This window comes from Aotus nancymaae, unplaced genomic scaffold, assembly GCF_030222135.1.
Source record: "Aotus nancymaae isolate 86718 unplaced genomic scaffold, 86718_ANA_hifiasm-v0.15.2.pri h1tg000010l, whole genome shotgun sequence".
Taxonomy (NCBI): domain Eukaryota; kingdom Metazoa; phylum Chordata; class Mammalia; order Primates; family Aotidae; genus Aotus; species Aotus nancymaae.
Window position 1 is genome coordinate 19976472 of NW_026988421.1, and position 16578 is coordinate 19993049.

Below are 16578 nucleotides of genomic sequence, written 5' to 3' on the forward strand. Positions count from 1 at the left end.
TTTCCACCATTTTCACAAGGGTTTTGTTCCCTGGCAGAAACAGTTCAAGATTTGCATAAAATGTACAGCTGTCAATGGCTGCCCTTTGTTCTGGCCCTGAGTCTTCTGCAGCATGATGCCTACTGTCTTTCTTCTCTGTGCCCTCTCACCCAGCTGTCTCCCTGCATGAAAGACAAGAGAATGAGGCACGTGGGACAGGAGGCAGGCAGCCAGCTCAGGGAAACAGTCCTGCTTCAACAGAGTCCCCTGGGACCTTTGCTGCCCTACCACCTTGCCTTGGCCCAGGTCCCAGCATTATGGAAGGGAGTTGGCCTGTTGAGGAGAGAATGTGTCAGTGAGTTGCAGTGGCTTGAGTCTCCTGAGAAGTATATGCGTGTGTTCAGGACTAGGTGTTTCGCAGCTGATTTCAATCTGGGTCAGAGTTGTGCAACCCTCAGCACGTTGCTATCTAGAGAAGATAAGCTTAAACAATCCCTTCCAGGACCCAGCAGCGATAAACTAGGGCTCTGAATGTAAACACAGCTGTTTGCCAAGCTCTAATTTCTGGCAATGAAGGGGCCTACTGCATTAGCAGAAGGGATCCAGGTATGTCGTGGTGTTGTGTAAACCTCCCAGAGAGGCTGCAGGGGACCCACTCTTCTGAAGAAAAATCCAGGAGAGGTGCTGGTGAGCTCTGCCCCAGCCACACTTCCACCACTTGGCTCATCCAGGCTGAAACTGACAGGGCCATGGATGGACGAAGACACCCACTCACTTGCCATGTGTCCTTGACCAAGTCATCTTGTCTCATTGGCATCCATGTACCCATCCGTAAAATGGAGCTAGTGCAATAAAATCTCATCGGTGTGAAAACCAGATGAAAATCAAAAGACGTGTGAATGAGCAGAAGAAATGACCACCTGTCAGTCTATCCCCTTTACTCAGAGAAAAGCCCCTTAGAGCTCCTCCTGGAACCTGTGTTTTCTTGGTTTACATGTTGAGACTACACTTGGTTTTCTGGCTTCCGAGTCTATCATAAATGACAAACAATTGATGAGCAGGAAGTTCAGCTGCTAGAGATAGGCACACTGATTGCTGATAGAAACATTAAAAGCAGAGAGAGAGGAAGGAAATGGAAAGAAAAACTGTGGGGCAGAAGCAAGATCTTCCAAAGCAATGGAAACCATTTAGTAGTAGGGCAAATGGGTTTACATGTGGCAGTATTTACAAAGCCATCTGCCTAGGAGCCTAGTATGACAATTGATACTTAAAAAGGTTTTCCAAGGGAATTTCAAATGATTGCACTCTATTGTTTAACAAGGTAGGGCTTTACAGAATGTTATTTTAGGAAAATTTCCTTACAAATGTTTGTAATAAATAAAGTTTTGACCCTTAAGGGGGGAAACTTTTCAATATCTTGACATTTCAGATATTGGAAAAGTCATAAATCTTTCAGGAATGCTCTGGAGGGCACAGTTATACCTGTTCTCTGCATGCCAGAGTTTGGTCCGAGGATCAAATCAAGTAATAGAGATGCTATTGTACTGAAAATGTATAAAACACTACCCAAATTAACCACTAGGACAGTGAGGAGCAATCATTTTGGTCTTGAATTCTTCTTTTTTTTTTTTTTTTTTTTTGAGACAGAGTTTTGCTCTTTTGTCCAGGCTGGAGTACAGTGGTGTGATCTCGGCTCACTGCAACCTCCACCTCCCAGAATCAAGCAGTTTTTCCGCCTTGGCCTCCCAAGTAGTTGGGATTACAGGTATGCACCACCACATCTAGCTAATGTTGTATTTTTAGTAGAGCTGGGGTTTCACCATGTTGGCCATGGTTGGTCTTGAACTGCTGACCTCAGGTTATCCACCGCCTTGGCCTCCCAAAGTGCTGGGATTACAGGCATAAACCACAGTGCCCAGCAGGTCTTGAATTATTCTTGAAGACTACTTAGAAATGATACTAATAAACATGCTTGTTGATGAGTTGGCCTGAAATGTAAATTCATTTTGCCTTCACTTGTATTTAGAGTGTGAACTTTTCCCAACACAGATGCCACACCTATTGTGGGAGGAGCTAAAACGGAGAAAGGGAAATAAAATTTGTTACCAGAAGAAATGTTTTTGTTTAGTGAGTGGAACTGTTCTCTTCACATCAGGGTAAACACTGTAGGCTTGTAGAGAAATGCAACTCATTGAGCTACACACCTCTCTCTGGGGCTCATTGTGCCCTGGGATAAGGAGAGGCACCTAAGAAGCATGGGGCTGCCCTCAAAAAGCTTACAGTCTAGTGCTTTTCAAGGCCACCAAGGTCAATATGAGATATTGACTGAAGAGCAGCCCTCCTGACACTTTTTGCTTTAAATCTATTTCACTACACAAATCATGATTGTTTATGTAGAAAAAGAAAATATAGATAAGATGAAAAAATTGACATCTGCAACCCATCACATAGAAATAACAAGTATTAACATTCTAATTAAAATCAGTATTAACAAATTATAGAATTGTTTATATATGTGAGTACAATAATGGGATCATATTGACATTGACCTTTTTTTACTCAAAAATGAGCCCCCCCAGTGCATTTAGAGTGATGAGAGAAGGCAACCTCAGAAACACATCCTGTATGCTGAGAATATAAATTCTTCATCTATTCCAAATATAAAGTTCTGAAATATTAAAGATGCAATTGTAAATCTATGGAGCCATATAAGTATTATAAGAAAACAGAGGAGAATAATTACATAACATCAGCATGGGGAGACTGCTTACGCAAGACAGGAAACCCAGAAGCCATAAAGAAAATTATTACAGATTCTAATATTGAAACATTTTAAACTCCTACATGATGCAAGACAGCACAAAGTTAAAAAACAAATGGTGGACCTGGATAAAATATTTGCAGCACTTAAGACATGAAAGATTAATATTCCTAATTTCAAACACAGACCTCTGCACCTCAGTGCCTGCTTCAGACCCTGATACCCTCCCAGGGGAGCTTCAAAACACAGTATCTTCTCTCTCTGCCAACAGATGTCCATGTTTAATGTACAAAAAGTGCATATAAGAACAACTCAAGGGTCCAAATAGGTAAATAGGCAAGAAATATAAACAAAGAATTCACAGAAGAAAGGCAAATGACCCAAAACATAAAAAGATGTTCTCTGTTGTCAAGAAAATGCAATAATTAAAAATTTGATAGCACACAGTGCTTGCAAGGGGATCTGGAGTTCTTTCATGCACTGCTAATTCGAGTGTAGATTGGCACAACTTTGGGAGGAAGGTGATTTCATAGAATCTACTAAAATGTTAAATGTGTGTGCTTTTTGACCCAGCAACCCCATGTTCAGTACTCTCTCTTACAGAAATCATAACAGATTCATAAACCTGCACATCATTGCAGCAAGATTCGTAGTAGAAAAACATTTGAAACAAGATAAACATCCGTCAGTAGGTTGTGTTAATTATCATTTATCCATATTAGGGAATACTATATGGTCACTGAATAGTACGATATTTTATCTTTGTTGACTTGAAATGATATATTGTTGAATAGAAACAAAGAAGTGTCAGATCAATATGTACAGTAATATTTAGTTTGTGAAAATATGCATATGTATCTATAGCTATACATGTATGTGTCAATATAAGCCTAGGAAAAATCTGGATGCATTTGAACCAAAGTATTATTAATACCGGTCTGGGAAGGTTATTGGATTGGTGAGGAAGAAGACTCTTCCCTTTACATATATTTTTAATAGGTGAAAGCATTATCTCTGCTTTGTATGTAAGTTTACTGAGGCTTATAGAAGTTGTCATTGCTAAGGTCAAATGATGGAGCTACTGAGTAGCAGAACCAGGCTCCAGGTGAGGTTCATTTGGCCCCAAAGCCCTTGTTGGTTTCACACTACTAGGCTGCTCTCAAGGTATGAGGTTAGCAAGAATACCTCACAGGATTCTACCTGGGATCTTAAGGACCCAGGCAGACAGGATTAAGTTTATGACTAGCCTTGGAGGCATTGCTTGGATGTTTCTGGAAGCAGAGGGGAAAGGGTGAGTTGCAGGGATGTCCTGAGGAGACTCCCTCCTTCCAACCTTTGCCCCTGTTCCTGGAGGTGCTAGGCGGTGGTCACTGAGTGACCTAGATTGCCTTTCTGGGATGCATTTTTTCTTCCTCTCTGTATTATTTACTCAGTGATGAGTTGTGAGAAAGATCACGTACCTGTGGTCTTATCCAGAGGTTTTCTGAGAGGACCAAAGAAAATTACTGTGGACTCCCCTAAAGGGTGCAGCCATAAGAAAAGAGAAATTCCTAAAGAAATGAAACAAAGTTTGTGAAGTGCTTAGCCTCCTGAGAGGACTATCCCTGCACCCTTGCTGTGCTCAGGAGTCTTTGAGCTCTTAGAGGCTAAGGCACCTCCTTAGCTACCCTAAACAGAAAATGGGAAAAAGGCCTTAGTGCAGGCAGCTTTGCCCTGGGATGCCACTATCCACCTTGTTTTTCATGTGCTGGTGCTGCTTTTGGCTAACTCTCTGGCCAACTGCCCGAATCAATATGACAGAGCAGCTCTATCCTGGTTGACATTCCTGGACTTGGCTTCTCCCTTGTTGGTCTCGTGGTGCTCACCTGATCCTTCCTCCCGGAACATCTCACACAGAGCACTTCTAGGTAGACGTGCTCTGGTCAGTGTGACTCACTGACCAGCTGACACACTTCAAATTCCAAAGCTGTCAGGCGCAGGCTGATCAATTTCCAGTGACCTGCCTCTGAGTAGTGAAGTCCCTGAGGACAGTGACCACATCCATGTGTCTGCTTCGGTCACCAATTGCACACTCAGGACCCAGTGCATAGAAGACTCCTAGAAGAACCTGGTGACTGAATATAGGAAGAATCTACTTAGGCTCCCTTTTCCCTTGCCATGCATAACAGCTTAAATCATTGCAGATAATCCACTTGAGCAGGGATTGGCAGACATTTTCTGTAAGAAATCAGCTAGTAAGTCTGGGCAATGTAGTGAGACCTTGCCTCTACAAAATAAATTAAGAATCAGCTGGGCATGTGGCACGCACCTATAGTCCCAGCTATTTGGGAGGCAGAGGTGGGAAAATTGCTTGAACCCAGTGGGTTCAAAGCTACAATAAGCCTGAAGCCACTGCTGCACTCCAACCTGGGCAACAGAGTGAGACACTATCTCAAAAATAAATTCTAGGTTTATCAAGGATTTGTTGAGCAAAATCGAGGCTATCATATACGTGCTTAAAAAGCAGAAGAGAAAAGAAATTGCTATGATATTTTTATATTAGTGAAGTTCAAAATTTATCAAAAAACTGTACTCAATTATTATAACAGATCTCTTAATAAGAAAATTAAAATTCTTTTTTGAGAAATAGCACTTTCCTTAGTTGGGGTTCAAAGTGTCCTATCATTAAAATCAATTGCAAATGTTCATCTGTTAATGCAGATGAGTGAAGAGATTTTATGCATTTCATTTTTGAAAATGAAAGTTGATTTTCACATAATTTGCATATGCCATAAAATATTCTTTTAATTATTTTATTGATTCTTAGCTTGAGGGCAACACGAAAACAGACAGTGGGCTGAATTTGGCTTCAGGCTGTAGTTTGTCAACCCCTGTACTTCAGGATAATACAGAGTAAGATATTCTCATTCTCTTTCTCTTTCTCTCTCTCTCTCACCTCAATCTTCCAAGTCCTGCACTTTCTAAAATCTTGGGGTTTCCAAGACAGTTTCACTCCTTTTCTTGTTGCCCCTTCCTTCTCAAAGAGGGAAACACAAGGCTGAGCCTGACAACTCCAGAGAAAGGTCCTGGGGGCTTCGTTATTGCTCAGCTGAGCAGAGTCAGAGCTGCTGCAGGCCTTTCCTTTTCCAAGACTGGCATTAGCTCTCTGTCAACCACACAAAAACCGCTGGGAAGGGCTTGCCTGTGCTACTTCTCCAGCTCAAACCACAGAAGAAGGGCGGCCTCAGAGAGGCTGGGTAATGGGAAACAGTTGTGCTTGCCCAGCCCTGCGCACAGAGGGAACACATTTGAATGCATAAAATAGCATTGCATCCTGAAAAACATATCCTTTTGGGAAGACAACTGACCACAGCACAGAGTTCAGTGCTGGCAAAATGACATAAATAATGCACGACAAGGACCTTGCCTTTTGTAAATATAGAGAGTGCTAAGGAGATCAGATACTTGTGAAAGCATCAATCATTCATTGACTCATTAATTTATTCAACAGATTTTTCAAGGGTCTCTCATGTGCCAGGCACCATATCAGGCCATGAGCATACAGAACACTGCAGAAAATAAGATGGTCTCTGCTGTAATGAAATTTGTAATAGTGTTCAAGAGCATTTGCTAAAGCCCAGTGTTCTGTGGTACATTATAAATATTCCTTGAATTAAAATGATTGCATGGTGAAATCGTTGGGGAAAACAGGGGGTTAAATAAAACAATTAGGTTACTTTATGGTGAAAACTTGCTGTGCAGATTTCCATCAAGAGTCTTGAGAGAGAAGTATATAGAATGTAGCCTTCCCAAGCTTATTTAACTACAGCATTCTTTTGTGAGTTGCATTTTGTGGCACCTGGAACATAGTTTGGAGAGCACAGTTCTCAGGACCACTGGGCACACCCATGTAGGTCGTGCACTGAACAACTCTGGTGGGACCACTCTGATAGACTACCATATTCATGGTGCCCTGGAGTTGTATGACAGTGGACATGATCACTGTAACCACAGGGCAGAGCACAGGCAGCACAGAGGTCATATGACTACCGCTCAGCTTCTAGCCTCTCGTTCTTTCCTACAGAACAGCAAAGGTGCTAGTAATTTTATCCACCATTGTTTTGCACCATCGGTGGGAATGTCAACATAGTGAGAAAGGCAAATAAAATCTCAATGTGGTTACCAAAATAGTTTCGACCTTATGCAGGGATCTGCAGACCACACTTCAAGAACCATTGACTTACAGCTAGCCACCCCAGAATTAGAGTGCATCTGTTTGATGGTACTGACAAAATCACAGGAAAGATTTTGATTGGCCCATTTGGATCATGTTCCTCATCCGGAACCAATTGCTGTGATGAGGAGGATGAGGTGCTCTGATTGATCAGGCCTGGATCATGTGAACATCTCTCTGGGGTTCACATGACAGGACAGATGGACCCATTTAAATCCCAGAGAATGGGTTCCCACAAGAAGCAGTGGTTTTCTTGCAGGAAGAAGAGGGAAGGGATATTGCACAGGCAAAAATAACTAATGTACAATGTCGATTCAATAGGGTAAAAGAAGTTAGTGCCTAGGCTAGTGGCTGAGCCTATTCCTGGGAGAGCCCAAGGCCAGCACCAGGCAGGAGAATGGATTAAAGGTGATCAGAAGATTCTTAGGCAGGATTCCTGCCCTTGAGGGTACCAGGTTTTGCAGCCAGTTTGGCTCAGCCCAGCAGCCACGATGAGGCAACCAGACCTAGGTTTGGTCAGCTTATGTGTGTGGCTGCAGCAGTGGGGTACTATGTGTATTTGCAAGGACAGGTCCTTCTCTCTGTGGCTCCCATCAGCAATGGTGGGGTATGACTGTTTATATGTTTCTTATCTTAGCCAGTCTTGATTCAGGAATTGGAACCCAGTGGGTCTTCAGGAGTGGCTGATAGAACAAGGCAAAAGGGATTCAGATATTAAAAGCTAGGGATGGAGAATGATTCTCTGGACTATTCAGAAGTTGATGGAAATTCATTATGTCACACCAGGCATGGCAATTTAAAAATGGCATAAACTCAAATGAAATTTGTCCTGTCTGAGCTTTTTAACTTTTGCCATTTTACACTCTGCATCTTCCACTTACTTACTCTCAGAATTACTGACACACTGAACTAGTACGACCTATCAAGAATATTCAACTCTAGTAAACAAAACTCTTTGCTCTTGAAATACTCTCATTCTCAGATGTCCTCAATGTCATACTTTCTGGGGTTTCCTCCTAATTCTCTGGCTGCTGCTTTTCAGCCTCTTTGCACATCCCTTAGAGGATGGAAGTCTTTCAGGGCTCTGCCATAAAACCTCCTTTCTTCCCTCCAGGCAATCTGATCTGTCCCCAGGCTCTCAATTACTAAAGACATTTCTTTCTTAAACCACTGCAAACCACACTGCCTTCTGTATGCACAAATAGGTTCTTTGTGTGCTAAGTCTCCATCAGTACTCTCCTCAAGAGCCTGGGATAATCAGAGCAATTGGTACACTATTGGCACCAACGCTATCATAGACCCAAACACATGGGCGGGTGTGGGAAGGTGGAGAGGTCAAGTCATTTGACCATCCAGATGTCCAGACTATGGTACGGGTATGAGGGAATGTGTGAATGTGGTTCTGTGCATGTGTGTCTTTTTTTCTTTTTTCTTTCTTTTTTTCTGAGATGGAGCCTCACTTTGTCACTCAGGCTGGAGTGCATGCAACCTTTGCCTCCTGGGTTCAAGTGATTCTCCTGCCTCAGCTTCCCAGGTAGCTGGAATTACAGGTGCACATCACCACCCCCAGCTAATTTTTGTATTATAGTAGAGATGAGGTTTCACCGTATTTGCCAGGCTGGTCACGAACTCCTTACCTCAAGTGATCCACCCGCCTCGGCCTCCCAAAGTGCTAGGATTACAGGTGTGAGCTACTGTGCCTGGCGGCATATGCCTATTTTTCTAGCATGTTTCAGGTTGTCATTAAAATGAAAAAAAAAAAAAAATCTGTGAAGACTAGGAGAGGACTTGACTACAGCCCCTATAGAATATGTGATTGCTCAACATTTAATTGCTTAAATGAGTTCATCCTATGTGCAGGCACGTGGAGTAGGTGCTACAAGGGCTACAGGGTGAAAACAGAGTGAGAAGGAGAGGACTGACCCAGACACACGACTGTCAGCAGAATAAATTTAAGAGCCCCATGCAGTCCAGTTCCAGCACATTGTTGCATGTTAAAGAATCTAAGGCCGGGCGCGGTGGCTTACACCTGTAGTCCCAGCACTTTGGGAGGCTGAAGCAGGTGGATCACCTGAGGTCAGGAGTTCGAGACCAGCCTGAGCAACATGGAGAAACCCCATCTCTACTAAAAATGCAAAATTAACTGGGCGTGGGGGCACATACCTGTAGTCCCAGCTACTCAGGAGGCTGAGGCAGGAGAATTGCTTGAATCTGGGAGGCGGATGTAGAGGTTACCCAAGATCGTGCCATTGCACTCCAGGCTGGCCAACAAGTGTGAAACTCCATCTCAAAAAAAAAAAGAAAAAAAATCTAAAAGAACTTTATTCATATATTTTAATACACACACAATTTTTTTTTTTACATTTTAACATTCCTGAAACTAGAATGTATCCAACACATGTGTGTTAGAGTTTAATTGACCATGTTGTTTCCTTTCTTAGTTGTATAAAAAATAAAGATGAGAGAGTTACAATTGATGTCATCTTAGATTAGATGAAAAATATTATTTGGATCTTTCAAAGAACATAAAGTGAGATCACATATGTAATACACAGCAACATGTCATTAAATCTCTCCTTTTATTGGCTTCCAAAGCTCTAATAGCTCATAGCTACCCAGAAGCCTCACATTCTCTCTCTCTACTCTCCACCAAAACACCTCAAAACATCCCCGACACCTTCCCCAGAAAGAGTGTGAGAGTGTGTTCTCTTTCTTCCTCTCCCCCTTTTCCCTCTTCTCTCTGGGAGTCCATTGCACCCATCCTTGGAGGGCCTCTCCCAGCCCCACTCCTCTGGCTTCCCCAGCCCTGCTGATTGACCTGTTCTACTTAATAAGAAAAAGAGAGAGGAGTAAATGCTTGGCAGTCAAAATTTTCTTTAGCAAAGAAGGGGAAAGAGATAGAGGCTTTGCATAGGTCCACGGGAATTCTCGTTGCACCAAGAGCCAAGAGAAACAGGCAGACAAAGGGGCTGCAACCCAGGGCCAGGATGAATAGGAGTGTTACCTATGATGGGCCATCCCGGGAAGGTTCAGATTTGAAACTGCCAACCGTGACTGCTCTCAGGGAGCTCCATATGCACGCAGGTGCACTTGCACACATGCACATGTGCACAGAGACATGCACTTGCACACAGGTGCTTAAACAATAGGTTGATGCCTTTCTCTGCTACTTCACGGGAGGGAAGGAGGCGGGCCAGGATAATGGCCTCATTTTCAGGGAGGAAAAGGCCTGGGGGTGAGGAGGGGAGGTAGGGGGAGAAGGAAGTGACCCAATCAGGTCACCCTGCAATTCAGTGGAAGAAGCAGGATGGGCAGCACAAGGTCCATATGGCTTTCCTGGGCTGGCTGGTCTGACTCAGATGGGAAACCTGGCTGCAGAGAGCTTGGGGGATCTGCCTCATCTCAAAGCAGAAGGGTTGCATTAGCCTAGCTGGCTCCAGACCAAGGCATCAGAGGGGCTGAAGTCACGCTCCTACCCCCACACCCGAAGTAAAAACTAGCAACAAAAGGCTGGACAACATGCTGATGAGTGGCCTCCCCCAGGTGAAGAAGCCTCATAACCAGGGAAATGTAGAGCTGGAAGGAGGCAGGGAAGGCAGGAAGGCAGCCTATGGGGAGAAGATCATGCTTCCCCAGGACCTTAAAAAAAAAAAACAAGAGGAAAGCTTGGAGGGTGAGTCTACAGAGAGAGGGAGGAAGGGAGCCCTACTTTGGCCACCCAGCTTCACCCTAGTGTTTGGGTCCTCAGCCTCTGTGGTGTCCAGTGCCCAGCTATGTGGAGTCTCAGTGTTCTCATGGTTGGAGAGGACCCCTGAGAGAGCTTAGGAGGCTCCTGCTAACGTGGGTGGACTGCAGCCTGACTGACCAGTTCTCATCTCTCTGAGCTGAACACTGTTACTGTGACAGGATCATGCAAGAAGCCAGTCCTGGGTATGCTGAATGGGCCCTTTGCCGTGTACTGGGCAGTGGGAGTATAAATAAGAAAGGGGAGAGGCTGCGCTCAGCAGGAGCTCAGGAGGAAATCGTGTGTCAACACAGGTGCAGCTGAAGTCCAATCTGCTCTGCAAATCCCACCCCAGAGAAGAGCTGCCAAGGCTGCCTGCACCCTAGGAATTGCCAAAGGCCTGCTCTGAGCTCAGAGCCTGTGGAAAAAGTCAGTAAGGTTTTATTAGGAGGCGGATTTGTAGACCTCGGATAGGTGGGCAAGAACCCCTGAGACTGAGAGGCCTAGTTCCCTGGGAGCTTTCAGAGCTGGGCCCACATCAAGCTGCCAAGCCTCCTTCTCAGTCCCTGCTCTCTGGTAATTCCTGGCTGCAGGGTATGTGTGTGGCTGGGAACAGGTCAAGTTTAATTATTAATCATCTGGCTGGCCTAATCGATCTAAACCAAGGTCTCCCTCTTCCAGGGCTGTGAAATTCCCACTCACCGACCTGAGTCCCCCAGCGCTTTTTAGACATGAAGAGAGGAAGGTGCCAGGAGCCTCCCTGCAGCTGTTGGGTCTTTGGAGGCATTGATTAGGTGTGGGCATCAGGCAGGCAGGCAGGCGTGGTTTGCAAAGTGCAGGGTGAACCAAGGCCATCCACTCAGTGTTGACAGACTGTCATAAACCCTGCTTTGTTCTCAGCTCTGCCTGGGAAGGTCCTGGAGAACTGGGTGGGCCTGGCTAGGTGGAGGTACAGAGGGAGGAGAGACAGGTTTGGGGAGGAGATGCCCCTGGGGGCACAGAGAGATGGGGCCCACATGGGAGGCCTGGCTCTGTGGCTATAGAAGGAGCCAGCTGTTAAAAGGCCAAGCTTTGGGTAACATAAGCAGGGCTATGTTATTCACTGTCAGAACCAACTGCCAGCCCTGAGAGGAGGACCAGGGGAGGGAAGGATGGACAGGGGGAGGGAAGGGGGTGGGTGGGTGGGGTGCTCCCTGTCACTGCTCCAAGGGCCCACACTACTCCTATAGCCAGCCAGTGGTGCCAGTCCTCCTGGCGCCTGGGCAGAGGTACCATGGGTTGGTACCTGGACAGTTTGTAACTGGGCAGAGACTTAGGACTCAGGTCTCTGTTGCTCCAGCAAGTCCCAGAGATGAGCAAGGGGATAACTTAATACTTCAACTAACATTCACTGGTATCTCTGTGGTGGGGACACCAATGTGCACAGGGGAAGCAGGACGCACTTCTTGCCCTTGTAGACTCAATGACCACTGCACAGGCAAATCTATGAACAGATAACAAGGCAACATGATAAGGGCTATAAAAGAGGGCCCTCTGTGTGTGTGCCGGGGCTAGGGTACAAAGTGTTCTGGGACACAGTGGGGGACCACTAATACCTGCAGGGAGGTCAGAGGATTCAAGGAAGGCTTCGTAAAGAAGGTAACACCGAAGTAGAATGTTTAAAAAAAAGTCATAGTTTCCAGGTAGACAGAAAGGGCCAGAAGGAATTCCCAGCAGTGGGAAAACCATGTGCAAAACCAAGGAGCTGGAAGGGGCCCATTTGGGAACCCCTGAGGCACTGAGCATGGCTGAACCACAAATGGAGGCTGTGGGGGTGAGAAGGTGAGTAGAGAGGAGGTGGGGGTTAAGGAGGGGCCTACGAGGAGCACAGGAGACCAAGACCACAGAGACCAGGCTGGCCGACCCCAGGCAAGCCTGCCTTACGGGTAGTCTCCCCTGCTGGGAGCAGGAGGATGGTAACAAGGACCGCAGAGAGTTCAGGGAGAGAGGCGACTGTCCCCGACCTTGTGATTGACAGCAAGCCTCCACTCCTATCATACTTTCTCCCCAAAAATCTCTGGCATGCCTAAGGCACACATCAAATGTACAGATGGGAAAATCGAAGCAACAGAAGGTAAACGTTTGCCTACGTTTCAGAATGAGTTCATTGTGGATTCGACCCAGGAACTCAAGGTCCTGATTCCAAGCACGCAGATCTGTCCCTGAGCCAGAAAGCTCTCTCCTTCCTAGGCTTGCATACAGTGAGGGTGAGAGATCTCACGGGCAAACGGGGTGCACCCTTTGTACCCCTCCTCCCTAGGCTGCTCTTCATCAGACAGGTTTGAGGGGCAGTTCCCAAACCCCACCAGAGGGAGTCAGCACTTCCCAGTCAGGCTGGGTTCCCTCCTGGCTATGGTTGTCCCTTTGGGGTCACCCTAAAGAGTAAATGCTGGAGAAGTTTATTACCTCCAAAATCCAGAAAGTAGGGGCCTCACCCTAGAACTCTCTATTGTCAGATGGGTGTGCCAGGGCAGTCTGGTAGTAGAGATGATGGTGACCTCCTCTTTGTCCTGTGAACACGGGTTCTTGGAAGTTCAGCCACTTAACAGACACATTTGAAAAACAGAGCTTGAAAATAAACCCAAACAAAAATTCATGAACTATATGTACTCACTCTCAGTAGGCTGGGCAGGTGTGAGCAAGATCAGGCCTTCGGACACTGGGAGGAATTGCCCTGACAGCAGGAACCACTTCACGCAGACCAGGAACTATCCTAATGTCCCCTCCAGAGGGGCTCCCACTATGCTCTTCTCCAGTGTTGGGCTGTGAGCTACCTAAAGATTTTTCCAACACCTCTCAGTATCTCCATACAGTCCCTCAGGAGAATTATTCCAGAATATAGAGTCAGGTAGAACAATCTCCCCAGATAACCTGGAATGCTCTCTCCAGCCTAAAGAAGGAGCATGCTTTTTTTTCTTTTTGCCTTGGCTCCCAGGAGGCTTCCAGTCACATCTCTTGCTGTATGAGACCTTCCAGACCACATATTTGCTGCCTCCAACTTTCTTCATCCTCATTTATAATTTTTTTGTTGGCTTAATCTGGACACATGCCATCATGTATGTGCATCATCTCAACTCCATGTTGGAAAGAGGTGGCAGGTAAATCAACAGTTAAGTTTCACTCAGGAAGGGAGGTCAAAAGTACAATCTCGCTAGCATTTTGGGACTGTGGGAAATCCCCCTCTGCCATCGCTTTTTTTTTAGACAGTTTCGCTCTTGTTGCCCAGGCTAGAATGCAATGGTGCCATCCTGGCTCACCGCAACCTCCGGGTTCAAGCAATTCTCCTGCCTCAGCCTCCTGGGTAGCTGGGACTACAGGCATGTGCCACCACGCCCAGTAATTTTGTATGTTTAGTAGAGATGGGGTTTCTCCATGTTGGTCAGGCTGGTCTGGAACTCCCGACCTCAGGTGATCCGCCCACCTCGTCCTCCTGAAATGCTGGGATTACAAGTGTGACCCACCACACCCAGCCAAAATCCCCTTTTGATCACTCCCCTTTGTCCCCAAGTCCCCTGAGAGCAGAAAGCAAGCCTCTTCTCTTTCTTCTCCTCCCCGAAGCAGGAAGAACTTGAGCAGCCCTTGGGGTCCTCCTTCCTCTCTTACCCTCAGACTCAGCTCCCCTGGCAAATTCCCCCAAGAGAGAAGAAGGAAGAAACAGTATTTCTTTGGGGACAGTGTTGTGGGTGGAGGCCTTTCTTTACCCTCTATCTTTTTGTTTGTTTGTTTGTTTGTTTTTGAAACGGGGAGTCTCGCTCTGTCGCCCAGGCTGGAGTGCAGCGACGTGAACTCAGCTCACCACAACCTCCATCTCCTGGGTTCAAGCGATTCTCCTGCCTCAACCTCCCGAGTAGCTGGGACTACAAGCCTCTGCCACCACACCTGGCTAATTCTTTTGTATTTTTAGTAGAGACAAGGTTTCACCATGTTAGCTAGGATGGTCTCGATCTCCTGACCTCATAATCCACCCACATCGGCCTCCCAAATGCTGGGATTACAGGCATAAGCCACCATGCCAGGCCTCTTTACCTACTTTCTAGGGAGGAGAGGTCCTGGAGAAATCAGTTTCTGGAATTTAACAATCAGGAATTCAGTCATAAGCTACTAAAGTATTGCTAAATTAGACTTTCTAGTTTACCCAAGCAGCTCCGGGCAGACCCAGAGTCTAGAGGCTTTAAGGAGATGCAGGAACAGGAGGCAGGCAGTGGAGAATAGTGGCTAAGAGTGTAGACCTGGGTTTGAATCCCAACTCTGCCATTTACTGGCCATCTGACCCTTGAAAAACCACTTTGTCTCTCAGAGCCTCATTTTTTCCATCTATGAAATGGGGAGAATAAGAGTACCTGCTTCTCCAGTTCTGAAGAGGCCAAGAGACAGTGCCCCTACAGAGTGCACTGAGTGTGCCATGCAGGGGCACTCAGGAATGAGCAGGGCTGAGCTCACAGTAGTAGTAGCTCATGGAAGAGGGAGAGAAAGTGCGCGTGACCCCAGAGTTCCTCACTGACAGTGACATGGTCCTGGGTAGCGGCCCTGTTCCTTGTCTCTCCTCCCAGAAGGGATTGCTGACTCCACACAGCTCTCTGCCCTCAGCGCTTTCATCAGATCTGAGGAGCCGTTTAATAACCACAACATTTCCAGCCATTAACAAAGATAAAGAGAGCACTGGAAAATTGACTTTTGCCTAAGCACAGTAAGTACAAATCCAACTAAAAATCATGACACATACTCCCAAACCTAGTTTGATGACTGTGATGCTCTCCACCCCCATCCCCCGCCGTTTCCCCCACCCACCAGCTGCCACCAGCCCCCTCTGCCATGACTAGGCTGGTCTCCTTTTCTCTGCCGTTTACTGTGAAGCCTTTTTCACACTAGAGCGCCCCTACCTTGAATGGTCTCCATTCATAGCTCTCCTGCCCTACCTACCCAGTAAAATAAATGTTGCTTCTATTCTAGGAGCTACTGGGGAAGCCCCTGGTTGACATCTAGGGCAGTGTTTTTCCAATCGTGATCAGTGAACTGCACCTGCCTTGAATTACCCCCTAGGCTTGCTAAAATGCAAATGCCTGGGACCTCTCCATGACCTAGTGAGTCAGAATCTCCATAAAAGGGGCCAGGAATCTGCATTTCTAGCAAGCTCACCAGATGCGTCTGACGCACCCAAAGCATGAGAATCCATGATTTCTCGAGTCCCTTGCTGAGTGCCAAAGTCCGGCTAGGACTAGACCTGGAAAATTCACAAGATAATGTAATTGAAATATCACAAATTCCCCAAGTAGCCCCAGCAAGACTACTCAGGGGATCTGAATTCTAGTCTTGGCCCTAGAGCAATAAGCTGTGTTGCCTCAAACAAATCACTTCTCTTCTCTGGGCCTGTTTTCTCACTTACAAAAAGAAGAGCAGAGACTTGGGGGTCTCTGGGGCCATCCTGCTCTAACATGCTTGGAATTTCACTCAGGATAGGCACTTTTATAGGGCTGTCATGGTGAGAAAAGAGAATGGAGAGTCGACAGGATTGAGCCCAGAGGACTAAGAGGGCAGTTCACAGTTGCTGTTGCCAGGTTTGGTGGCTCATACCTGTAATTCCAACATTTTGGGAGGCTGAGGTAGGCGGATTGCTTGAGCCCAGGAATTTGAAAATAGCCTAGGCAACATGGTGAAACCCCATCTCAACAACAACAGCAAAAAATACAAAAAAATTAGCCAGATGTGGTGGCACATGCCTATACTCCCAGCTACTTGGGAGGCTGAGGCAGGAGGATGGCTTGGGTCCAGGAGATAGAGGCTATAGTGAGCTGAGATCACGTGCCACTGCCCTCTGGCCTGGGTGACAGAGTGAGACCCTGTCTCAAACAAACAAAAAAGCAA